This window comes from Ictalurus punctatus, chromosome 7, assembly GCF_001660625.3.
Source record: "Ictalurus punctatus breed USDA103 chromosome 7, Coco_2.0, whole genome shotgun sequence".
In the NCBI taxonomy this organism is placed as follows: Eukaryota; Metazoa; Chordata; class Actinopteri; order Siluriformes; family Ictaluridae; genus Ictalurus; species Ictalurus punctatus.
In genome coordinates this window covers 6011564-6036422 of record NC_030422.2, presented here as the reverse complement: position 1 = coordinate 6036422, position 24859 = coordinate 6011564, and the positions used below count along the sequence as shown (strand labels likewise).

General features: G+C 44.5%; 1 protein-coding gene and 25 non-coding genes across 26 annotated transcripts in view; 25 read left to right on the top strand and 1 right to left on the bottom strand.

The window, feature by feature from the left end:
* The window catches only part of LOC108267226 (uncharacterized), a 128960-nt gene that overhangs the window by 31751 nt on the left and 72350 nt on the right, over positions 1-24859 (bottom strand).
* Positions 97-186, top strand: trnar-ucu (transfer RNA arginine (anticodon UCU)). The gene is given in 2 exon segments: positions 97-133; positions 151-186. It is a non-coding gene; the product is annotated as a tRNA-Arg (tRNA).
* trnat-agu (transfer RNA threonine (anticodon AGU)) lies at positions 1733-1806 on the top strand. The gene has a single exon. It is a non-coding gene; the product is annotated as a tRNA-Thr (tRNA).
* On the top strand, positions 2080-2169 carry trnar-ucu (transfer RNA arginine (anticodon UCU)). The gene is given in 2 exon segments: positions 2080-2116; positions 2134-2169. It is a non-coding gene; the product is annotated as a tRNA-Arg (tRNA).
* On the top strand, positions 3716-3789 carry trnat-agu (transfer RNA threonine (anticodon AGU)). Its single transcript has one exon. It is a non-coding gene; the product is annotated as a tRNA-Thr (tRNA).
* On the top strand, positions 4063-4152 carry trnar-ucu (transfer RNA arginine (anticodon UCU)). The gene is given in 2 exon segments: positions 4063-4099; positions 4117-4152. It is a non-coding gene; the product is annotated as a tRNA-Arg (tRNA).
* trnat-agu (transfer RNA threonine (anticodon AGU)) lies at positions 5693-5766 on the top strand. The gene has a single exon. It is a non-coding gene; the product is annotated as a tRNA-Thr (tRNA).
* trnar-ucu (transfer RNA arginine (anticodon UCU)) lies at positions 6040-6129 on the top strand. Its single transcript is given in 2 exon segments — positions 6040-6076; positions 6094-6129. It is a non-coding gene; the product is annotated as a tRNA-Arg (tRNA).
* On the top strand, positions 8262-8335 carry trnat-cgu (transfer RNA threonine (anticodon CGU)). The gene has a single exon. It is a non-coding gene; the product is annotated as a tRNA-Thr (tRNA).
* trnar-ucu (transfer RNA arginine (anticodon UCU)) lies at positions 8609-8698 on the top strand. The gene is given in 2 exon segments: positions 8609-8645; positions 8663-8698. It is a non-coding gene; the product is annotated as a tRNA-Arg (tRNA).
* On the top strand, positions 10245-10318 carry trnat-agu (transfer RNA threonine (anticodon AGU)). The gene has a single exon. It is a non-coding gene; the product is annotated as a tRNA-Thr (tRNA).
* trnar-ucu (transfer RNA arginine (anticodon UCU)) lies at positions 10592-10681 on the top strand. Its single transcript is given in 2 exon segments — positions 10592-10628; positions 10646-10681. It is a non-coding gene; the product is annotated as a tRNA-Arg (tRNA).
* Positions 12228-12301, top strand: trnat-agu (transfer RNA threonine (anticodon AGU)). Its single transcript has one exon. It is a non-coding gene; the product is annotated as a tRNA-Thr (tRNA).
* Positions 12575-12664, top strand: trnar-ucu (transfer RNA arginine (anticodon UCU)). The gene is given in 2 exon segments: positions 12575-12611; positions 12629-12664. It is a non-coding gene; the product is annotated as a tRNA-Arg (tRNA).
* Positions 14211-14284, top strand: trnat-agu (transfer RNA threonine (anticodon AGU)). Its single transcript has one exon. It is a non-coding gene; the product is annotated as a tRNA-Thr (tRNA).
* Positions 14558-14647, top strand: trnar-ucu (transfer RNA arginine (anticodon UCU)). The gene is given in 2 exon segments: positions 14558-14594; positions 14612-14647. It is a non-coding gene; the product is annotated as a tRNA-Arg (tRNA).
* Positions 16194-16267, top strand: trnat-agu (transfer RNA threonine (anticodon AGU)). The gene has a single exon. It is a non-coding gene; the product is annotated as a tRNA-Thr (tRNA).
* Positions 16541-16630, top strand: trnar-ucu (transfer RNA arginine (anticodon UCU)). Its single transcript is given in 2 exon segments — positions 16541-16577; positions 16595-16630. It is a non-coding gene; the product is annotated as a tRNA-Arg (tRNA).
* Positions 18177-18250, top strand: trnat-agu (transfer RNA threonine (anticodon AGU)). Its single transcript has one exon. It is a non-coding gene; the product is annotated as a tRNA-Thr (tRNA).
* trnar-ucu (transfer RNA arginine (anticodon UCU)) lies at positions 18525-18614 on the top strand. The gene is given in 2 exon segments: positions 18525-18561; positions 18579-18614. It is a non-coding gene; the product is annotated as a tRNA-Arg (tRNA).
* trnat-agu (transfer RNA threonine (anticodon AGU)) lies at positions 20161-20234 on the top strand. The gene has a single exon. It is a non-coding gene; the product is annotated as a tRNA-Thr (tRNA).
* On the top strand, positions 20508-20597 carry trnar-ucu (transfer RNA arginine (anticodon UCU)). The gene is given in 2 exon segments: positions 20508-20544; positions 20562-20597. It is a non-coding gene; the product is annotated as a tRNA-Arg (tRNA).
* Positions 22144-22217, top strand: trnat-agu (transfer RNA threonine (anticodon AGU)). Its single transcript has one exon. It is a non-coding gene; the product is annotated as a tRNA-Thr (tRNA).
* On the top strand, positions 22491-22580 carry trnar-ucu (transfer RNA arginine (anticodon UCU)). The gene is given in 2 exon segments: positions 22491-22527; positions 22545-22580. It is a non-coding gene; the product is annotated as a tRNA-Arg (tRNA).
* trnat-agu (transfer RNA threonine (anticodon AGU)) lies at positions 24127-24200 on the top strand. Its single transcript has one exon. It is a non-coding gene; the product is annotated as a tRNA-Thr (tRNA).
* trnar-ucu (transfer RNA arginine (anticodon UCU)) lies at positions 24474-24563 on the top strand. Its single transcript is given in 2 exon segments — positions 24474-24510; positions 24528-24563. It is a non-coding gene; the product is annotated as a tRNA-Arg (tRNA).

The following is a 24859-nucleotide window of genomic DNA, read 5'->3' as shown; positions in this document are numbered from 1 at the left end:
GGAAAGCACAATGCCGTCCCTGAATTTGGAAGGAACCCAGATGAAGTTTCTGCTACTGGACTGAGCAGCTACTGGACTGAGCAGCCCAGTAGCTTTGGCTCTGTGGCGCAATGGATAGCGTGTTGGACTTCTAGGCTCAGTAGTGGAGCAATTCAAAGGTTGTGGGTTCGAGTCCCACCACAGTCGTCTGCTTTCATGTGGGTGTTGCTTGTTAGATTTTTCTGCGTAGGACGCCTATGTCTAGGCTACTTTAGACGGAGCTAAGTTGCAGCTCTGATTGTTATTCAGGATAGATAAGGCATGATGAGACGTGTGCAATGTGAGTGGGTGTGAAAGAACCAGTTTTTCAGTGTCAATGACCATGAGAGCAGATGCAGCAATAGCCCTTAATCAGGCAGGCATACCTTGTACTGCAGGTTCTATGGATTTGGAAAGATATGCTACCAGGCGATAGCTACCAACATGTTCCTGGGCCCGGACCCCCGCTGCAGTGCTTCCATCCTTGGAAGTATACAGGTGGAATGGAGATGAGTAGTCTGGGATTCCCAGAGCCAGGGCTGAGCTTAATGCCTGATAACAGAATGAGTGTTAGAGTCCATTTAAAGAGTTTACTCTACAAGATAAAAAGAGAAGAATAAGAACCGAGAGAGAGAGTGAGGGCGAAAGGCAGGGTGATTAGGACTGCTCAAAACAGCACATGCCATGAACGCAAAACAACTTGCTTCCGGTACATTATGACACAAGCTAGAGACCATCAGAATTGAAACACAGACATCATGCCTGAAATTTATCAGTAGATATATATCTTGACCTATGTTTGTGGTTTATCATAGGTTGAGGATCCTAGCAAGCCTCAAATCAGTGGTAGGAGCGGCATTCAGACACAAACAACATATATGCATCTGTGTAGGATCCCTATGTCTAGGCTACTTTAGATTGAGCTAAGCTCCTCAAAGGAAGATGTCCAGGAACAGGGTTGGTGATGACTAGGCTATCTTTTTCTGAATCTGACACCACAGAATGTGCATTGCATGGCTTGGTGAGTGGATGCCTTATATCTGAGAAGAATTCCATGGTGAGGAATCCTGTTGAATATGGCAATTCCCTACTCTCAATCTTAGATATTCCAAACATGTTCCACATGTTTCTACTCATTTGGCCAAAATGAAGCTGAAGCTGTGCTAAATTTAAGTTCCTAAAAATAACATATATGCATCTGCCAAAGCAGCATCTGTGTAGGATGCATATGCCTATTCTAGATTCTCGGCTTTCAACATAAAAACACCTGTGTGATAAACAAGTGTAGGAAAGCATTATGCCCTAGCTGAATTTGGAAGAACCTGAGCTGAAACACCGTGGCGGCCTTTTGGTGTTGGCTCTGCGGTGCAGGGAGTAGTGCATTGGACTTCTCGGTTTAGCATTGGAGCAATTCAAAGGTTGTAGGTTCAAGTTCCACAAGAGTCCTTTGCTTTCATGTGGCTGTTTTTTCTCTGTAGGACGCCTATATCTAGGCTACTTTAGATGGAGCTAAGCTCTTCAAAGGAAGATCTCCAGGAACAACGTTGGTGGCCACTGGTCTAGGCTGTCTTTTCCTGAACCTGACACTACAGAATGTGCATTGCATAGCTGGTTGAGTAGATGCCTTAATATGTCATCTAAGTCTGCATGCCATTAAATCTTAGCTTGACTAAGAGTCGACATTCAGTTTAGGAAGGTTTATTCTGAGGTGGGTGGTGCTGTGGCTTAGTTGGTTAAAGTGCCTGTCTAGTAAACAGGAGATCCTGGGTTCAAATCCCAGCAGTACCTGCTGCAGGTCTCTTTTCTTGTTGCAAGAGCCAAGCCTACTATCCCTTTGTTACAGGCAAGATAAAACACCAGCAAGCCTAGATTGGTTGAGCCAGAGCTATTTGCTTTCAGACATGTGTTGCAGCATGTAGAGTCTGTGCTATCAACAGTAAAACTCCTGTTTATTAAAGAAGTACAGGAAAGCACAATGCCGTCCCTGAATTTGGAAGGAACCCAGATGAAGTTTCTGCTACTGGACTGAGCAGCTACTGGACTGAGCAGCCCAGTAGCTTTGGCTCTGTGGGGCAATGGATAGCGTGTTGGACTTCTAGGCTCAGTAGTGGAGCAATTCAAAGGTTGTGGGTTCGAGTCCCACCAGAGTCGTCTGCTTTCATGTGGGTGTTGCTTGTTAGATTTTTCTGCGTAGGACGCCTATGTCTAGGCTACTTTAGACGGAGCTAAGTTGCAGCTCTGATTGTTATTCAGGATAGATAAGGCATGATGAGATGTGTGCAATGTGAGTGGGTGTGAAAGAACCAGTTTTTCAGTGTCAATGACCATGAGAGCAGATGCAGCAATAGCCCTTAATCAGGCAGGCATACCTTGTACTGCAGGTTCTATGGATTTGGAAAGATATGCTACCAGGCGATAGCTACCAACATGTTCCTGGGCCCGGACCCCCGCTGCAGTGCTTCCATCCTTGGAAGTATACAGGTGGAATGGAGATGAGTAGTCTGGGATTCCCAGAGCCAGGGCTGAGCTTAATGCCTGATAACAGAATGAGTGTTAGAGTCCATTTAAAGAGTTTACTCTACAAGATAAAAAGAGAAGAATAAGAACCGAGAGAGAGAGTGAGGGCGAAAGGCAGGGTGATTAGGACTGCTCAAAACAGCACATGCCATGAACGCAAAACAACTTGCTTCCGGTACATTATGACACAAGCTAGAGACCATCAGAATTGAAACACAGACATCATGCCTGAAATTTATCAGTAGATATATATCTTGACCTATGTTTGTGGTTTATCATAGGTTGAGGATCCTAGCAAGCCTCAAATCAGTGGTAGGAGCGGCATTCAGACACAAACAACATATATGCATCTGTGTAGGATCCCTATGTCTAGGCTACTTTAGATTGAGCTAAGCTCCTCAAAGGAAGATGTCCAGGAACAGGGTTGGTGATGACTAGGCTATCTTTTTCTGAATCTGACACCACAGAATGTGCATTGCATGGCTTGGTGAGTGGATGCCTTATATCTGAGAAGAATTCCATGGTGAGGAATCCTGTTGAATATGGCAATTCCCTACTCTCAATCTTAGATATTCCAAACATGTTCCACATGTTTCTACTCATTTGGCCAAAATGAAGCTGAAGCTGTGCTAAATTTAAGTTCCTAAAAATAACATATATGCATCTGCCAAAGCAGCATCTGTGTAGGATGCATATGCCTATTCTAGATTCTCGGCTTTCAACATAAAAACACCTGTGTGATAAACAAGTGTAGGAAAGCATTATGCCCTAGCTGAATTTGGAAGAACCTGAGCTGAAACACCGTGGCGGCCTTTTGGTGTTGGCTCTGCGGTGCAGGGACTAGTGCATTGGACTTCTCGGTTTAGCATTGGAGCAATTCAAAGGTTGTAGGTTCAAGTTCCACAAGAGTCCTTTGCTTTCATGTGGCTGTTTTTTCTCTGTAGGACGCCTATATCTAGGCTACTTTAGATGGAGCTAAGCTCTTCAAAGGAAGATCTCCAGGAACAACGTTGGTGGCCACTGGTCTAGGCTGTCTTTTCCTGAACCTGACACTACAGAATGTGCATTGCATAGCTGGTTGAGTAGATGCCTTAATATGTCATCTAAGTCTGCATGCCATTAAATCTTAGCTTGACTAAGAGTCGACATTCAGTTTAGGAAGGTTTATTCTGAGGTGGGTGGTGCTGTGGCTTAGTTGGTTAAAGTGCTTGTCTAGTAAACAGGAGATCCTGGGTTCAAATCCCAGCAGTACCTGCTGCAGGTCTCTTTTCTTGTTGCAAGAGCCAAGCCTACTATCCCTTTGTTACAGGCAAGATAAAACACCAGCAAGCCTAGATTGGTTGAGCCAGAGCTATTTGCTTTCAGACATGTGTTGCAGCATGTAGAGTCTGTGCTATCAACAGTAAAACTCCTGTTTATTAAAGAAGTACAGGAAAGCACAATGCCGTCCCTGAATTTGGAAGGAACCCAGATGAAGTTTCTGCTACTGGACTGAGCAGCTACTGGACTGAGCAGCCCAGTAGCTTTGGCTCTGTGGCGCAATGGATAGCGTGTTGGACTTCTAGGCTCAGTAGTGGAGCAATTCAAAGGTTGTGGGTTCGAGTCCCACCAGAGTCGTCTGCTTTCATGTGGGTGTTGCTTGTTAGATTTTTCTGCGTAGGACGTCTAGGCTACTTTAGACGGAGCTAAGTTGCAGCTCTGATTGTTATTCAGGATAGATAAGGCATGATGAGATTTGTGCAATGTGAGTGGGTGTGAAAGAACCAGTTTTTCAGTGTCAATGACCATGAGAGCAGATGCAGCAATAGCCCTTAATCAGGCAGGCATACCTTGTACTGCAGGTTCTATGGATTTGGAAAGATATGCTACCAGGCGATAGCTACCAACATGTTCCTGGGCCCGGACCCCCGCTGCAGTGCTTCCATCCTTGGAAGTATACAGGTGGAATGGAGATGAGTAGTCTGGGATTCCCAGAGCCAGGGCTGAGCTTAATGCCTGATAACAGAATGAGTGTTAGAGTCCATTTAAAGAGTTTACTCTACAAGATAAAAAGAGAAGAATAAGAACCGAGAGAGAGAGTGAGGGCGAAAGGCAGGGTGATTAGGACTGCTCAAAACAGCACATGCCATGAACGCAAAACAACTTGCTTCCGGTACATTATGACACAAGCTAGAGACCATCAGAATTGAAACACAGACATCATGCCTGAAATTTATCAGTAGATATATATCTTGACCTATGTTTGTGGTTTATCATAGGTTGAGGATCCTAGCAAGCCTCAAATCAGTGGTAGGAGCGGCATTCAGACACAAACAACATATATGCATCTGTATAGGATGCCTATGTCTAGGCTACTTTAGATTGAGCTAAGCTCCTCAAAGGAAGATGTCCAGGAACAGGGTTGGTGATGACTAGGCTATCTTTTTCTGAATCTGACACCACAGAATGTGCATTGCATGGCTTGGTGAGTGGATGCCTTATATCTGAGAAGAATTCCATGGTGAGGAATCCTGTTGAATATGGCAATTCCCGACTCTCAATCTTAGATATTCCAAACATGTTCCACATGTTTCTACTCATTTGGCCAAAATGAAGCTGAAGCTGTGCTAAATTTAAGTTCCTAAAAATAACATATATGCATCTGCCAAAGCAGCACCTGTGTAGGATGCATATGCCTATTCTAGATTCTCGGCTTTCAACATAAAAACACCTGTGTGATAAACAAGTGTAGGAAAGCATTATGCCCTAGCTGAATTTGGAAGAACCTGAGCTGAAACACCGTGGCGGCCTTTTGGTGTTGGCTCTGCAGTGCAGGGACTAGTGCATTGGACTTCTCGGTTTAGCATTGGAGCAATTCAAAGGTTGTAGGTTCAAGTTCCACAAGAGTCCTTTGCTTTCATGTGGCTGTTTTTTCTCTGTAGGACGCCTATGTCTAGGCTACTTTAGATGGAGCTAAGCTCTTCAAAGGAAGATCTCCAGGAACAACGTTGGTGGCCACTGGTCTAGGCTGTCTTTTCCTGAACCTGACACTACAGAATGTGCATTGCATATCTGGTTGAGTAGATGCCTTAATATGTCATCTAAGTCTGCATGCCATTAAATCTTAGCTTGACTAAGAGTCGACATTCAGCTTAGGATGGTTTATTCTGAGGTGGGTGGTGCTGTGGCTTAGTTGGTTAAAGTGCCTGTCTAGTAAACAGGAGATCCTGGGTTCAAATCCCAGCAGTACCTGCTGCAGGTCTCTTTTCTTGTTGCAAGAGCCATGCCTACTATCCCTTTGTTACAGGCAAGATAAAACACCAGCAAGCCTAGATTGGTTGAGCCAGAGCTATTTGCTTTCAGACATGTGTTGCAGCATGTAGAGTCTGTGCTATCAACAGTAAAACTCCTGTTTATTAAAGAAGTACAGGAAAGCACAATGCCGTCCCTGAATTTGGAAGGAACCCAGATGAAGTTTCTGCTACTGGACTGAGCAGCTACTGGACTGAGCAGCCCAGTAGCTTTGGCTCTGTGGCGCAATGGATAGCGTGTTGGACTTCTAGGCTCAGTAGTGGAGCAATTCAAAGGTTGTGGGTTCGAGTCCCACCAGAGTCGTCTGCTTTCATGTGGGTGTTGCTTGTTAGATTTTTCTGCGTAGGACGCCTATGTCTAGGCTACTTTAGACGGAGCTAAGTTGCAGCTCTGATTGTTATTCAGGATAGATAAGGCATGATGAGATGTGTGCAATGTGAGTGGGTGTGAAAGAACCAGTTTTTCAGTGTCAATGACCATGAGAGCAGATGCAGCAATAGCCCTTAATCAGGCAGGCATACCTTGTACTGCAGGTTCTATGGATTTGGAAAGATATGCTACCAGGCGATAGCTACCAACATGTTCCTGGGCCCGGACCCCCGCTGCAGTGCTTCCATCCTTGGAAGTATACAGGTGGAATGGAGATGAGTAGTCTGGGATTCCCAGAGCCAGGGCTGAGCTTAATGCCTGATAACAGAATGAGTGTTAGAGTCCATTTAAAGAGTTTACTCTACAAGATAAAAAGAGAAGAATAAGAACCGAGAGAGAGAGTGAGGGCGAAAGGCAGGGTGATTAGGACTGCTCAAAACAGCACATGCCATGAACGCAAAACAACTTGCTTCCGGTACATTATGACACAAGCTAGAGACCATCAGAATTGAAACACAGACATCATGCCTGAAATTTATCAGTAGATATATATCTTGACCTATGTTTGTGGTTTATCATAGGTTGAGGATCCTAGCAAGCCTCAAATCAGTGGTAGGAGCGGCATTCAGACACAAACAACATATATGCATCTGTATAGGATGCCTATGTCTAGGCTACTTTAGATTGAGCTAAGCTCCTCAAAGGAAGATGTCCAGGAACAGGGTTGGTGATGACTAGGCTATCTTTTTCTGAATCTGACACCACAGAATGTGCATTGCATGGCTTGGTGAGTGGATGCCTTATATCTGAGAAGAATTCCATGGTGAGGAATCCTGTTGAATATGGCAATTCCCGACTCTCAATCTTAGATATTCCAAACATGTTCCACATGTTTCTACTCATTTGGCCAAAATGAAGCTGAAGCTGTGCTAAATTTAAGTTCCTAAAAATAACATATATGCATCTGCCAAAGCAGCACCTGTGTAGGATGCATATGCCTATTCTAGATTCTCGGCTTTCAACATAAAAACACCTGTGTGATAAACAAGTGTAGGAAAGCATTATGCCCTAGCTGAATTTGGAAGAACCTGAGCTGAAACACCGTGGCGGCCTTTTGGTGTTGGCTCTGCGGTGCAGGGACTAGTGCATTGGACTTCTCGGTTTAGCATTGGAGCAATTCAAAGGTTGTAGGTTCAAGTTCCACAAGAGTCCTTTGCTTTCATGTGGCTGTTTTTTCTCTGTAGGACGCCTATGTCTAGGCTACTTTAGATTGAGCTAAGCTCCTCAAAGGAAGATGTCTAGGAACAGGGTTGGTGATGACTAGGCTATCTTTTTCTGAATCGGACACCACAGAATGTGCATTGCATGGCTTGGTGAGTGGATGCCTTATATCTGAGAAGAATTCCATGGTGAGGAATCCTGTTGAATATGGCAATTCCCTACTCTCAATCTTAGATATTCCAAACATGTTCCACATGTTTCTACTCATTTGGCCAAAATGAAGCTGAAGCTGTGCTAAATTTAAGTTCCTAAAAATAACATATATGCATCTGCCAAAGCAGCATCTGTGTAGGATGCATATGCCTATTCTAGATTCTCGGCTTTCAACATAAAAACACCTGTGTGATAAACAAGTGTAGGAAAGCATTATGCCCTAGCTGAATTTGGAAGAACCTGAGCTGAAACACCGTGGCGGCCTTTTGGTGTTGGCTCTGCGGTGCAGGGACTAGTGCATTGGACTTCTCGGTTTAGCATTGGAGCAATTCAAAGGTTGTAGGTTCAAGTTCCACAAGAGTCCTTTGCTTTCATGTGGCTGTTTTTTCTCTGTAGGACGCCTATGTCTAGGCTACTTTAGATGGAGCTAAGCTCTTCAAAGGAAGATCTCCAGGAACAACGTTGGTGGCCACTGGTCTAGGCTGTCTTTTCCTGAACCTGACACTACAGAATGTGCATTGCATATCTGGTTGAGTAGATGCCTTAATATGTCATCTAAGTCTGCATGCCATTAAATCTTAGCTTGACTAAGAGTCGACATTCAGCTTAGGATGGTTTCTTCTGAGGTGGGTGGTGCTGTGGCTTAGTTGGTTAAAGTGCCTGTCTCGTAAACAGGAGATCCTGGGTTCAAATCCCAGCAGTACCTGCTGCAGGTCTCTTTTCTTGTTGCAAGAGCCATGCCTACTATCCCTTTGTTACAGGCAAGATAAAACACCAGCAAGCCTAGATTGGTTGAGCCAGAGCTATTTGCTTTCAGACATGTGTTGCAGCATGTAGAGTCTGTGCTATCAACAGTAAAACTCCTGTTTATTAAAGAAGTACAGGAAAGCACAATGCCGTCCCTGAATTTGGAAGGAACCCAGATGAAGTTTCTGCTACTGGACTGAGCAGCTACTGGACTGAGCAGCCCAGTAGCTTTGGCTCTGTGGCGCAATGGATAGCGTGTTGGACTTCTAGGCTCAGTAGTGGAGCAATTCAAAGGTTGTGGGTTCGAGTCCCACCAGAGTCGTCTGCTTTCATGTGGGTGTTGCTTGTTAGATTTTTCTGCGTAGGACGCCTATGTCTAGGCTACTTTAGACGGAGCTAAGTTGCAGCTCTGATTGTTATTCAGGATAGATAAGGCATGATGAGATGTGTGCAATGTGAGTGGGTGTGAAAGAACCAGTTTTTCAGTGTCAATGACCATGAGAGCAGATGCAGCAATAGCCCTTAATCAGGCAGGCATACCTTGTACTGCAGGTTCTATGGATTTGGAAAGATATGCTACCAGGCGATAGCTACCAACATGTTCCTGGGCCCGGACCCCCGCTGCAGTGCTTCCATCCTTGGAAGTATACAGGTGGAATGGAGATGAGTAGTCTGGGATTCCCAGAGCCAGGGCTGAGCTTAATGCCTGATAACAGAATGAGTGTTAGAGTCCATTTAAAGAGTTTACTCTACAAGATAAAAAGAGAAGAATAAGAACCGAGAGAGAGAGTGAGGGCGAAAGGCAGGGTGATTAGGACTGCTCAAAACAGCACATGCCATGAACGCAAAACAACTTGCTTCCGGTACATTATGACACAAGCTAGAGACCATCAGAATTGAAACACAGACATCATGCCTGAAATTTATCAGTAGATATATATCTTGACCTATGTTTGTGGTTTATCATAGGTTGAGGATCCTAGCAAGCCTCAAATCAGTGGTAGGAGCGGCATTCAGACACAAACAACATATATGCATCTGTATAGGATGCCTATGTCTAGGCTACTTTAGATTGAGCTAAGCTCCTCAAAGGAAGATGTCCAGGAACAGGGTTGGTGATGACTAGGCTATCTTTTTCTGAATCTGACACCACAGAATGTGCATTGCATGGCTTGGTGAGTGGATGCCTTATATCTGAGAAGAATTCCATGGTGAGGAATCCTGTTGAATATGGCAATTCCCGACTCTCAATCTTAGATATTCCAAACATGTTCCACATGTTTCTACTCATTTGGCCAAAATGAAGCTGAAGCTGTGCTAAATTTAAGTTCCTAAAAATAACATATATGCATCTGCCAAAGCAGCATCTGTGTAGGATGCATATGCCTATTCTAGATTCTCGGCTTTCAACATAAAAACACCTGTGTGATAAACAAGTGTAGGAAAGCATTATGCCCTAGCTGAATTTGGAAGAACCTGAGCTGAAACACCGTGGCGGCCTTTTGGTGTTGGCTCTGCGGTGCAGGGACTAGTGCATTGGACTTCTCGGTTTAGCATTGGAGCAATTCAAAGGTTGTAGGTTCAAGTTCCACAAGAGTCCTTTGCTTTCATGTGGCTGTTTTTTCTCTGTAGGACGCCTATGTCTAGGCTACTTTAGATGGAGCTAAGCTCTTCAAAGGAAGATCTCCAGGAACAACGTTGGTGGCCACTGGTCTAGGCTGTCTTTTCCTGAACCTGACACTACAGAATGTGCATTGCATATCTGGTTGAGTAGATGCCTTAATATGTCATCTAAGTCTGCATGCCATTAAATCTTAGCTTGACTAAGAGTCGACATTCAGCTTAGGATGGTTTCTTTTGAGGTGGGTGGTGCTGTGGCTTAGTTGGTTAAAGTGCCTGTCTAGTAAACAGGAGATCCTGGATTCAAATCCCAGCAGTACCTGCTGCAGGTCTCTTTTCTTGTTGCAAGAGCCATGCCTACTATCCCTTTGTTACAGGCAAGATAAAACACCAGCAAGCCTAGATTGGTTGAGCCAGAGCTATTTGCTTTCAGACATGTGTTGCAGCATGTAGAGTCTGTGCTATCAACAGTAAAACTCCTGTTTATTAAAGAAGTACAGGAAAGCACAATGCCGTCCCTGAATTTGGAAGGAACCCAGATGAAGTTTCTGCTACTGGACTGAGCAGCTACTGGATTGAGCAGCCCAGTAGCTTTGGCTCTGTGGCGCAATGGATAGCGTGTTGGACTTCTAGGCTCAGTAGTGGAGCAATTCAAAGGTTGTGGGTTCGAGTCCCACCAGAGTCGTCTGCTTTCATGTGGGTGTTGCTTGTTAGATTTTTCTGCGTAGGACGCCTATGTCTAGGCTACTTTAGACGGAGCTAAGTTGCAGCTCTGATTGTTATTCAGGATAGATAAGGCATGATGAGATTTGTGCAATGTGAGTGGGTGTGAAAGAACCAGTTTTTCAGTGTCAATGACCATGAGAGCAGATGCAGCAATAGCCCTTAATCAGGCAGGCATACCTTGTACTGCAGGTTCTATGGATTTGGAAAGATATGCTACCAGGCGATAGCTACCAACATGTTCCTGGGCCCGGACCCCCGCTGCAGTGCTTCCATCCTTGGAAATATACAGGTGGAATGGAGATGAGTAGTCTGGGATTCCCAGAGCCAGGGCTGAGCTTACTGCCTGATAACAGAATGAGTGTTAGAGTCCATTTAAAGAGTTTACTCTACAAGATAAAAAGAGAAGAATAAGAACCGAGAGAGAGAATGAGGGCGAAAGGCAGGGTGATTAGGACTGCTCAAAACAGCACATGCCATGAACGCAAAACAACTAGGTTCCGGTACATTATGACACAAGCTAGAGACCATCAGAATTGAAACACAGACATCATGCCTGAAATTTATCAGTAGATATATATCTTGACCTATGTTTGTGGTTTATCATAGGTTGAGGATCCTAGCAAGCCTCAAATCAGTGGTAGGAGCGGCATTCAGACACAAACAACATATATGCATCTGTGTAGGATCCCTATGTCTAGGCTACTTTAGATTGAGCTAAGCTCCTCAAAGGAAGATGTCCAGGAACAGGGTTGGTGATGACTAGGCTATCTTTTTCTGAATCTGACACCACAGAATGTGCATTGCATGGCTTGGTGAGTGGATGCCTTATATCTGAGAAGAATTCCATGGTGAGGAATCCTGTTGAATATGGCAATTCCCGACTCTCAATCTTAGATATTCCAAACATGTTCCACATGTTTCTACTCATTTGGCCAAAATGAAGCTGAAGCTGTGCTAAATTTAAGTTCCTAAAAATAACATATATGCATCTGCCAAAGCAGCATCTGTGTAGGATGCATATGCCTATTCTAGATTCTCGGCTTTCAACATAAAAACACCTGTGTGATAAACAAGTGTAGGAAAGCATTATGCCCTAGCTGAATTTGGAAGAACCTGAGCTGAAACACCGTGGCGGCCTTTTGGTGTTGGCTCTGCGGTGCAGGGACTAGTGCATTGGACTTCTCGGTTTAGCATTGGAGCAATTCAAAGGTTGTAGGTTCAAGTTCCACAAGAGTCCTTTGCTTTCATGTGGCTGTTTTTTCTCTGTAGGACGCCTATGTCTAGGCTACTTTAGATGGAGCTAAGCTCTTCAAAGGAAGATCTCCAGGAACAACGTTGGTGGCCACTGGTCTAGGCTGTCTTTTCCTGAACCTGACACTACAGAATGTGCATTGCATAGCTGGTTGAGTAGATGCCTTAATATGTCATCTAAGTCTGCATGCCATTAAATCTTAGCTTGACTAAGAGTCGACATTCAGTTTAGGAAGGTTTATTCTGGGGTGGGTGGTGCTGTGGCTTAGTTGGTTAAAGTGCCTGTCTAGTAAACAGGAGATCCTGGGTTCAAATCCCAGCAGTACCTGCTGCAGGTCTCTTTTCTTGTTGCAAGAGCCATGCCTACTATCCCTTTGTTACAGGCAAGATAAAACACCAGCAAGCCTAGATTGGTTGAGCCAGAGCTATTTGCTTTCAGACATGTGTTGCAGCATGTAGAGTCTGTGCTATCAACAGTAAAACTCCTGTTTATTAAAGAAGTACAGGAAAGCACAATGCCGTCCCTGAATTTGGAAGGAACCCAGATGAAGTTTCTGCTACTGGACTGAGCAGCTACTGGACTGAGCAGCCCAGTAGCTTTGGCTCTGTGGCGCAATGGATAGCGTGTTGGACTTCTAGGCTCAGTAGTGGAGCAATTCAAAGGTTGTGGGTTCAAGTCCCACCAGAGTCGTCTGCTTTCATGTGGGTGTTGCTTGTTAGATTTTTCTGCGTAGGACGCCTATGTCTAGGCTACTTTAGACGGAGCTAAGTTGCAGCTCTGATTGTTATTCAGGATAGATAAGGCATGATGAGATGTGTGCAATGTGAGTGGGTGTGAAAGAACCAGTTTTTCAGTGTCAATGACCATGAGAGCAGATGCAGCAATAACCCTTAATCAGGCAGGCATACCTTGTACTGCAGGTTCTAAAGATTTGGAAAGATATGCTACCAGGCGATAGCTACCAACATGTTCCTGGGCCCGGACCCCCGCTGCAGTGCTTCCATCCTTGGAAGTATACAGGTGGAATGGAGATGAGTAGTCTGGGATTCCCAGAGCCAGGGCTGAGCTTAATGCCTGATAACAGAATGAGTGTTAGAGTCCATTTAAAGAGTTTACTCTACAAGATAAAAAGAGAAGAATAAGAACCGAGAGAGAGAGTGAGGGCGAAAGGCAGGGTGATTAGGACTGCTCAAAACAGCACATGCCATGAACGCAAAACAACTTGCTTCCGGTACATTATGACACAAGCTAGAGACCATCAGAATTGAAACACAGACATCATGCCTGAAATTTATCAGTAGATATATATCTTGACCTATGTTTGTGGTTTATCATAGGTTGAGGATCCTAGCAAGCCTCAAATCAGTGGTAGGAGCGGCATTCAGACACAAACAACATATATGCATCTGCGTAGGATCCCTATGTCTAGGCTACTTTAGATTGAGCTAAGCTCCTCAAAGGAAGATGTCCAGGAACAGGGTTGGTGATGACTAGGCTATCTTTTTCTGAATCTGACACCACAGAATGTGCATTGCATGGCTTGGTGAGTGGATGCCTTATATCTGAGAAGAATTCCATGGTGAGGAATCCTGTTGAATATGGCAATTCCCGACTCTCAATCTTAGATATTCCAAACATGTTCCACATGTTTCTACTCATTTGGCCAAAATGAAGCTGAAGCTGTGCTAAATTTAAGTTCCTAAAAATAACATATATGCATCTGCCAAAGCAGCATCTGTGTAGGATGCATATGCCTATTCTAGATTCTCGGCTTTCAACATAAAAACACCTGTGTGATAAACAAGTGTAGGAAAGCATTATGCCCTAGCTGAATTTGGAAGAACCTGAGCTGAAACACCGTGGCGGCCTTTTGGTGTTGGCTCTGCGGTGCAGGGACTAGTGCATTGGACTTCTCGGTTTAGCATTGGAGCAATTCAAAGGTTGTAGGTTCAAGTTCCACAAGAGTCCTTTGCTTTCATGTGGCTGTTTTTTCTCTGTAGGACGCCTATGTCTAGGCTACTTTAGATTGAGCTAAGCTCTTCAAAGGAAGATCTCCAGGAACAACGTTGGTGGCCACTGGTCTAGGCTGTCTTTTCCTGAACCTGACACTACAGAATGTGCATTGCATATCTGGTTGAGTAGATGCCTTAATATGTCATCTAAGTCTGCATGCCATTAAATCTTAGCTTGACTAAGAGTCGACATTCAGCTTAGGATGGTTTCTTCTGAGGTGGGTGGTGCTGTGGCTTAGTTGGTTAAAGTGCCTGTCTAGTAAACAGGAGATCCTGGGTTCAAATCCCAGCAGTACCTGCTGCAGGTCTCTTTTCTTGTTGCAAGAGCCATGCCTACTATCCCTTTGTTACAGGCAAGATAAAACACCAGCAAGCCTAGATTGGTTGAGCCAGAGCTATTTGCTTTCAGACATGTGTTGCAGCATGTAGAGTCTGTGCTATCAACAGTAAAACTCCTGTTTATTAAAGAAGTACAGGAAAGCACAATGCCGTCCCTGAATTTGGAAGGAACCCAGATGAAGTTTCTGCTACTGGACTGAGCAGCTACTGGACTGAGCAGCCCAGTAGCTTTGGCTCTGTGGCGCAATGGATAGCGTGTTGGACTTCTAGGCTCAGTAGTGGAGCAATTCAAAGGTTGTGGGTTCGAGTCCCACCACAGTCGTCTGCTTTCATGTGGGTGTTGCTTGTTAGATTTTTCTGCGTAGGACGCCTATGTCTAGGCTACTTTAGACGGAGCTAAGTTGCAGCTCTGATTGTTATTCAGGATAGATAAGGCATGATGAGACGTGTGCAATGTGAGTGGGTGTGAAAGAACCAGTTTTTCAGTGTCAATGACCATGAGAGCAGATGCAGCAATAGCCCTTAATCAGGCAGGCATACCTTGTACTGCAGGTTCTATGGATTTGGAAAGATATGCTACCAGGCGATAGCTACCAACATGTTCCTGGGCCCGGACCCCCGCTGCAGTGCTTCCATCCTTGGAAATATACAGGTGGAATGGAGATGAGTAGTCTGGGATTCCCAGAGCCAGGGCTGAGCTTACTGCCTGATAACAGAATGAGTGTTAGAGTCCATTTAAAGAGTTTACTCTACAAGATAAAAAGAGAAGAATAAGAACCGAGAGAGAGAGTGAGGGCGAAAGGCAGGGTGATTAGGACTGCTCAAAACAGCACATGCCATGAACGCAAAACAACTTGCTTCCGGTACATTATGACACAAGCTAGAGACCATCAGAATTGAAACACAGACATCATGCCTGAAATTTATCAGTAGATATATATCTTGACCTATGTTTGTGGTTTATCATAGGTTGAGGATCCTAGCAAGCCTCAAATCAGTGGTAGGAGCGGCATTCAGACACAAACAACATATATGCATCTGTGTAGGATCCCTATGTCTAGGCTACTTTAGATTGAGCTAAGCTCCTCAAAGGAAGATGTCCAGGAACAGGGTTGGTGATGACTAGGCTATCTTTTTCTGAATCTGACACCACAGAATGTGCATTGCATGGCTTGGTGAGTGGATGCCTTATATCTGAGAAGAATTCCATGGTGAGGAATCCTGTTGAATATGGCAATTCCCTACTCTCAATCTTAGATATTCCAAACATGTTCCACATGTTTCTACTCATTTGGCCAAAATGAAGCTGAAGCTGTGCTAAATTTAAGTTCCTAAAAATAACATATATGCATCTGCCAAAGCAGCATCTGTGTAGGATGCATATGCCTATTCTAGATTCTCGGCTTTCAACATAAAAACACCTGTGTGATAAACAAGTGTAGGAAAGCATTATGCCCTAGCTGAATTTGGAAGAACCTGAGCTGAAACACCGTGGCGGCCTTTTGGTGTTGGCTCTGCGGTGCAGGGAGTAGTGCATTGGACTTCTCGGTTTAGCATTGGAGCAATTCAAAGGTTGTAGGTTCAAGTTCCACAAGAGTCCTTTGCTTTCATGTGGCTGTTTTTTCTCTGTAGGACGCCTATATCTAGGCTACTTTAGATGGAGCTAAGCTCTTCAAAGGAAGATCTCCAGGAACAACGTTGGTGGCCACTGGTCTAGGCTGTCTTTTCCTGAACCTGACACTACAGAATGTGCATTGCATAGCTGGTTGAGTAGATGCCTTAATATGTCATCTAAGTCTGCATGCCATTAAATCTTAGCTTGACTAAGAGTCGACATTCAGTTTAGGAAGGTTTATTCTGAGGTGGGTGGTGCTGTGGCTTAGTTGGTTAAAGTGCCTGTCTAGTAAACAGGAGATCCTGGGTTCAAATCCCAGCAGTACCTGCTGCAGGTCTCTTTTCTTGTTGCAAGAGCCAAGCCTACTATCCCTTTGTTACAGGCAAGATAAAACACCAGCAAGCCTAGATTGGTTGAGCCAGAGCTATTTGCTTTCAGACATGTGTTGCAGCATGTAGAGTCTGTGCTATCAACAGTAAAACTCCTGTTTATTAAAGAAGTACAGGAAAGCACAATGCCGTCCCTGAATTTGGAAGGAACCCAGATGAAGTTTCTGCTACTGGACTGAGCAGCTACTGGACTGAGCAGCCCAGTAGCTTTGGCTCTGTGGGGCAATGGATAGCGTGTTGGACTTCTAGGCTCAGTAGTGGAGCAATTCAAAGGTTGTGGGTTCGAGTCCCACCAGAGTCGTCTGCTTTCATGTGGGTGTTGCTTGTTAGATTTTTCTGCGTAGGACGCCTATGTCTAGGCTACTTTAGACGGAGCTAAGTTGCAGCTCTGATTGTTATTCAGGATAGATAAGGCATGATGAGATGTGTGCAATGTGAGTGGGTGTGAAAGAACCAGTTTTTCAGTGTCAATGACCATGAGAGCAGATGCAGCAATAGCCCTTAATCAGGCAGGCATACCTTGTACTGCAGGTTCTATGGATTTGGAAAGATATGCTACCAGGCGATAGCTACCAACATGTTCCTGGGCCCGGACCCCCGCTGCAGTGCTTCCATCCTTGGAAGTATACAGGTGGAATGGAGATGAGTAGTCTGGGATTCCCAGAGCCAGGGCTGAGCTTAATGCCTGATAACAGAATGAGTGTTAGAGTCCATTTAAAGAGTTTACTCTACAAGATAAAAAGAGAAGAATAAGAACCGAGAGAGAGAGTGAGGGCGAAAGGCAGGGTGATTAGGACTGCTCAAAACAGCACATGCCATGAACGCAAAACAACTTGCTTCCGGTACATTATGACACAAGCTAGAGACCATCAGAATTGAAACACAGACATCATGCCTGAAATTTATCAGTAGATATATATCTTGACCTATGTTTGTGGTTTATCATAGGTTGAGGATCCTAGCAAGCCTCAAATCAGTGGTAGGAGCGGCATTCAGACACAAACAACATATATGCATCTGTGTAGGATCCCTATGTCTAGGCTACTTTAGATTGAGCTAAGCTCCTCAAAGGAAGATGTCCAGGAACAGGGTTGGTGATGACTAGGCTATCTTTTTCTGAATCTGACACCACAGAATGTGCATTGCATGGCTTGGTGAGTGGATGCCTTATATCTGAGAAGAATTCCATGGTGAGGAATCCTGTTGAATATGGCAATTCCCTACTCTCAATCTTAGATATTCCAAACATGTTCCACATGTTTCTACTCATTTGGCCAAAATGAAGCTGAAGCTGTGCTAAATTTAAGTTCCTAAAAATAACATATATGCATCTGCCAAAGCAGCATCTGTGTAGGATGCATATGCCTATTCTAGATTCTCGGCTTTCAACATAAAAACACCTGTGTGATAAACAAGTGTAGGAAAGCATTATGCCCTAGCTGAATTTGGAAGAACCTGAGCTGAAACACCGTGGCGGCCTTTTGGTGTTGGCTCTGCGGTGCAGGGACTAGTGCATTGGACTTCTCGGTTTAGCATTGGAGCAATTCAAAGGTTGTAGGTTCAAGTTCCACAAGAGTCCTTTGCTTTCATGTGGCTGTTTTTTCTCTGTAGGACGCCTATATCTAGGCTACTTTAGATGGAGCTAAGCTCTTCAAAGGAAGATCTCCAGGAACAACGTTGGTGGCCACTGGTCTAGGCTGTCTTTTCCTGAACCTGACACTACAGAATGTGCATTGCATAGCTGGTTGAGTAGATGCCTTAATATGTCATCTAAGTCTGCATGCCATTAAATCTTAGCTTGACTAAGAGTCGACATTCAGTTTAGGAAGGTTTATTCTGAGGTGGGTGGTGCTGTGGCTTAGTTGGTTAAAGTGCCTGTCTAGTAAACAGGAGATCCTGGGTTCAAATCCCAGCAGTACCTGCTGCAGGTCTCTTTTCTTGTTGCAAGAGCCAATGCCTACTATCCCTTTGTTACAGGCAAGATAAAACACCAGCAAGCCTAGATTGGTTGAGCCAGAGCTATTTGCTTTCAGACATGTGTTGCAGCATGTAGAGTCTGTGCTATCAACAGTAAAACTCCTGTTTATTAAAGAAGTACAGGAAAGCACAATGCCGTCCCTGAATTTGGAAGGAACCCAGATGAAGTTTCTGCTACTGGACTGAGCAGCTACTGGACTGAGCAGCCCAGTAGCTTTGGCTCTGTGGCGCAATGGATAGCGTGTTGGACTTCTAGGCTCAGTAGTGGAGCAATTCAAAGGTTGTGGGTTCGAGTCCCACCAGAGTCGTCTGCTTTCATGTGGGTGTTGCTTGTTAGATTTTTCTGCGTAGGACGCCTATGTCTAGGCTACTTTAGACGGAGCTAAGTTGCAGCTCTGATTGTTATTCAGGATAGATAAGGCATGATGAGATTTGTGCAATGTGAGTGGGTGTGAAAGAACCAGTTTTTCAGTGTCAATGACCATGAGAGCAGATGCAGCAATAGCCCTTAATCAGGCAGGCATACCTTGTACTGCAGGTTCTAATGATTTGGAAAGATATGCTACCAGGCGATAGCTACCAACATGTTCCTGGGCCCGGACCCCCGCTGCAGTGCTTCCATCCTTGGAAGTATACAGGTGGAATGGAGATGAGTAGTCTGGGATTCCCAGAGCCAGGGCTGAGCTTAATGCCTGATAACAGAATGAGTGTTAGAGTCCATTTAAAGAGTTTACTCTACAAGATAAAAAGAGAAGAATAAGAACCGAGAGAGAGAGTGAGGGCGAAAGGCAGGGTGATTAGGACTGCTCAAAACAGCACATGCCATGAACGCAAAACAACTTGGTTCCGGTACATTATGACACAAGCTAGAGACCATCAGAATTGAAACACAGACATCATGCCTGAAATTTATCAGTAGATATATATCTTGACCTATGTTTGTGGTTTATCATAGGTTGAGGATCCTAGCAAGCCTCAAATCAGTGGTAGGAGCGGCATTCAGACACAAACAACATATATGCATCTGTATAGGATGCCTATGTCTAGGCTACTTTAGATTGAGCTAAGCTCCTCAAAGGAAGATGTCCAGGAACAGGGTTGGTGATGACTAGGCTATCTTTTTCTGAATCTGACACCACAGAATGTGCATTGCATGGCTTGGTGAGTGGATGCCTTATATCTGAGAAGAATTCCATGGTGAGGAATCCTGTTGAATATGGCAATTCCCGACTCTCAATCTTAGATATTCCAAACATGTTCCACATGTTTCTACTCATTTGGCCAAAATGAAGCTGAAGCTGTGCTAAATTTAAGTTCCTAAAAATAACATATATGCATCTGCCAAAGCAGCATCTGTGTAGGATGCATATGCCTATTCTAGATTCTCGGCTTTCAACATAAAAACACCTGTGTGATAAACAAGTGTAGGAAAGCATTATGCCCTAGCTGAATTTGGAAGAACCTGAGCTGAAACACCGTGGCGGCCTTTTGGTGTTGGCTCTGCGGTGCAGGGACTAGTGCATTGGACTTCTCGGTTTAGCATTGGAGCAATTCAAAGGTTGTAGGTTCAAGTTCCACAAGAGTCCTTTGCTTTCATGTGGCTGTTTTTTCTCTGTAGGACGCCTATGTCTAGGCTACTTTAGATTGAGCTAAGCTCTTCAAAGGAAGATCTCCAGGAACAACGTTGGTGGCCACTGGTCTAGGCTGTCTTTTCCTGAACCTGACACTACAGAATGTGCATTGCATATCTGGTTGAGTAGATGCCTTAATATGTCATCTAAGTCTGCATGCCATTAAATCTTAGCTTGACTAAGAGTCGACATTCAGCTTAGGATGGTTTCTTCTGAGGTGGGTGGTGCTGTGGCTTAGTTGGTTAAAGTGCCTGTCTAGTAAACAGGAGATCCTGGGTTCAAATCCCAGCAGTACCTGCTGCAGGTCTCTTTTCTTGTTGCAAGAGCCATGCCTACTATCCCTTTGTTACAGGCAAGATAAAACACCAGCAAGCCTAGATTGGTTGAGCCAGAGCTATTTGCTTTCAGACATGTGTTGCAGCATGTAGAGTCTGTGCTATCAACAGTAAAACTCCTGTTTATTAAAGAAGTACAGGAAAGCACAATGCCGTCCCTGAATTTGGAAGGAACCCAGATGAAGTTTCTGCTACTGGACTGAGCAGCTACTGGACTGAGCAGCCCAGTAGCTTTGGCTCTGTGGCGCAATGGATAGCGTGTTGGACTTCTAGGCTCAGTAGTGGAGCAATTCAAAGGTTGTGGGTTCGAGTCCCACCACAGTCGTCTGCTTTCATGTGGGTGTTGCTTGTTAGATTTTTCTGCGTAGGACGCCTATGTCTAGGCTACTTTAGACGGAGCTAAGTTGCAGCTCTGATTGTTATTCAGGATAGATAAGGCATGATGAGACGTGTGCAATGTGAGTGGGTGTGAAAGAACCAGTTTTTCAGTGTCAATGACCATGAGAGCAGATGCAGCAATAGCCCTTAATCAGGCAGGCATACCTTGTACTGCAGGTTCTATGGATTTGGAAAGATATGCTACCAGGCGATAGCTACCAACATGTTCCTGGGCCCGGACCCCCGCTGCAGTGCTTCCATCCTTGGAAATATACAGGTGGAATGGAGATGAGTAGTCTGGGATTCCCAGAGCCAGGGCTGAGCTTACTGCCTGATAACAGAATGAGTGTTAGAGTCCATTTAAAGAGTTTACTCTACAAGATAAAAAGAGAAGAATAAGAACCGAGAGAGAGAGTGAGGGCGAAAGGCAGGGTGATTAGGACTGCTCAAAACAGCACATGCCATGAACGCAAAACAACTTGCTTCCGGTACATTATGACACAAGCTAGAGACCATCAGAATTGAAACACAGACATCATGCCTGAAATTTATCAGTAGATATATATCTTGACCTATGTTTGTGGTTTATCATAGGTTGAGGATCCTAGCAAGCCTCAAATCAGTGGTAGGAGCGGCATTCAGACACAAACAACATATATGCATCTGTGTAGGATCCCTATGTCTAGGCTACTTTAGATTGAGCTAAGCTCCTCAAAGGAAGATGTCCAGGAACAGGGTTGGTGATGACTAGGCTATCTTTTTCTGAATCTGACACCACAGAATGTGCATTGCATGGCTTGGTGAGTGGATGCCTTATATCTGAGAAGAATTCCATGGTGAGGAATCCTGTTGAATATGGCAATTCCCTACTCTCAATCTTAGATATTCCAAACATGTTCCACATGTTTCTACTCATTTGGCCAAAATGAAGCTGAAGCTGTGCTAAATTTAAGTTCCTAAAAATAACATATATGCATCTGCCAAAGCAGCATCTGTGTAGGATGCATATGCCTATTCTAGATTCTCGGCTTTCAACATAAAAACACCTGTGTGATAAACAAGTGTAGGAAAGCATTATGCCCTAGCTGAATTTGGAAGAACCTGAGCTGAAACACCGTGGCGGCCTTTTGGTGTTGGCTCTGCGGTGCAGGGAGTAGTGCATTGGACTTCTCGGTTTAGCATTGGAGCAATTCAAAGGTTGTAGGTTCAAGTTCCACAAGAGTCCTTTGCTTTCATGTGGCTGTTTTTTCTCTGTAGGACGCCTATATCTAGGCTACTTTAGATGGAGCTAAGCTCTTCAAAGGAAGATCTCCAGGAACAACGTTGGTGGCCACTGGTCTAGGCTGTCTTTTCCTGAACCTGACACTACAGAATGTGCATTGCATAGCTGGTTGAGTAGATGCCTTAATATGTCATCTAAGTCTGCATGCCATTAAATCTTAGCTTGACTAAGAGTCGACATTCAGTTTAGGAAGGTTTATTCTGAGGTGGGTGGTGCTGTGGCTTAGTTGGTTAAAGTGCCTGTCTAGTAAACAGGAGATCCTGGGTTCAAATCCCAGCAGTACCTGCTGCAGGTCTCTTTTCTTGTTGCAAGAGCCAAGCCTACTATCCCTTTGTTACAGGCAAGATAAAACACCAGCAAGCCTAGATTGGTTGAGCCAGAGCTATTTGCTTTCAGACATGTGTTGCAGCATGTAGAGTCTGTGCTATCAACAGTAAAACTCCTGTTTATTAAAGAAGTACAGGAAAGCACAATGCCGTCCCTGAATTTGGAAGGAACCCAGATGAAGTTTCTGCTACTGGACTGAGCAGCTACTGGACTGAGCAGCCCAGTAGCTTTGGCTCTGTGGGGCAATGGATAGCGTGTTGGACTTCTAGGCTCAGTAGTGGAGCAATTCAAAGGTTGTGGGTTCGAGTCCCACCAGAGTCGTCTGCTTTCATGTGGGTGTTGCTTGTTAGATTTTTCTGCGTAGGACGCCTATGTCTAGGCTACTTTAGACGGAGCTAAGTTGCAGCTCTGATTGTTATTCAGGATAGATAAGGCATGATGAGATGTGTGCAATGTGAGTGGGTGTGAAAGAACCAGTTTTTCAGTGTCAATGACCATGAGAGCAGATGCAGCAATAGCCCTTAATCAGGCAGGCATACCTTGTACTGCAGGTTCTATGGATTTGGAAAGATATGCTACCAGGCGATAGCTACCAACATGTTCCTGGGCCCGGACCCCCGCTGCAGTGCTTCCATCCTTGGAAGTATACAGGTGGAATGGAGATGAGTAGTCTGGGATTCCCAGAGCCAGGGCTGAGCTTAATGCCTGATAACAGAATGAGTGTTAGAGTCCATTTAAAGAGTTTACTCTACAAGATAAAAAGAGAAGAATAAGAACCGAGAGAGAGAGTGAGGGCGAAAGGCAGGGTGATTAGGACTGCTCAAAACAGCACATGCCATGAACGCAAAACAACTTGCTTCCGGTACATTATGACACAAGCTAGAGACCATCAGAATTGAAACACAGACATCATGCCTGAAATTTATCAGTAGATATATATCTTGACCTATGTTTGTGGTTTATCATAGGTTGAGGATCCTAGCAAGCCTCAAATCAGTGGTAGGAGCGGCATTCAGACACAAACAACATATATGCATCTGTGTAGGATCCCTATGTCTAGGCTACTTTAGATTGAGCTAAGCTCCTCAAAGGAAGATGTCCAGGAACAGGGTTGGTGATGACTAGGCTATCTTTTTCTGAATCTGACACCACAGAATGTGCATTGCATGGCTTGGTGAGTGGATGCCTTATATCTGAGAAGAATTCCATGGTGAGGAATCCTGTTGAATATGGCAATTCCCTACTCTCAATCTTAGATATTCCAAACATGTTCCACATGTTTCTACTCATTTGGCCAAAATGAAGCTGAAGCTGTGCTAAATTTAAGTTCCTAAAAATAACATATATGCATCTGCCAAAGCAGCATCTGTGTAGGATGCATATGCCTATTCTAGATTCTCGGCTTTCAACATAAAAACACCTGTGTGATAAACAAGTGTAGGAAAGCATTATGCCCTAGCTGAATTTGGAAGAACCTGAGCTGAAACACCGTGGCGGCCTTTTGGTGTTGGCTCTGCGGTGCAGGGACTAGTGCATTGGACTTCTCGGTTTAGCATTGGAGCAATTCAAAGGTTGTAGGTTCAAGTTCCACAAGAGTCCTTTGCTTTCATGTGGCTGTTTTTTCTCTGTAGGACGCCTATATCTAGGCTACTTTAGATGGAGCTAAGCTCTTCAAAGGAAGATCTCCAGGAACAACGTTGGTGGCCACTGGTCTAGGCTGTCTTTTCCTGAACCTGACACTACAGAATGTGCATTGCATAGCTGGTTGAGTAGATGCCTTAATATGTCATCTAAGTCTGCATGCCATTAAATCTTAGCTTGACTAAGAGTCGACATTCAGTTTAGGAAGGTTTATTCTGAGGTGGGTGGTGCTGTGGCTTAGTTGGTTAAAGTGCCTGTCTAGTAAACAGGAGATCCTGGGTTCAAATCCCAGCAGTACCTGCTGCAGGTCTCTTTTCTTGTTGCAAGAGCCAAGCCTACTATCCCTTTGTTACAGGCAAGATAAAACACCAGCAAGCCTAGATTGGTTGAGCCAGAGCTATTTGCTTTCAGACATGTGTTGCAGCATGTAGAGTCTGTGCTATCAACAGTAAAACTCCTGTTTATTAAAGAAGTACAGGAAAGCACAATGCCGTCCCTGAATTTGGAAGGAACCCAGATGAAGTTTCTGCTACTGGACTGAGCAGCTACTGGACTGAGCAGCCCAGTAGCTTTGGCTCTGTGGGGCAATGGATAGCGTGTTGGACTTCTAGGCTCAGTAGTGGAGCAATTCAAAGGTTGTGGGTTCGAGTCCCACCAGAGTCGTCTGCTTTCATGTGGGTGTTGCTTGTTAGATTTTTCTGCGTAGGACGTCTAGGCTACTTTAGACGGAGCTAAGTTGCAGCTCTGATTGTTATTCAGGATAGATAAGGCATGATGAGATTTGTGCAATGTGAGTGGGTGTGAAAGAACCAGTTTTTCAGTGTCAATGACCATGAGAGCAGATGCAGCAATAGCCCTTAATCAGGCAGGCATACCTTGTACTGCAGGTTCTATGGATTTGGAAAGATATGCTACCAGGCGATAGCTACCAACATGTTCCTGGGCCCGGACCCCCGCTG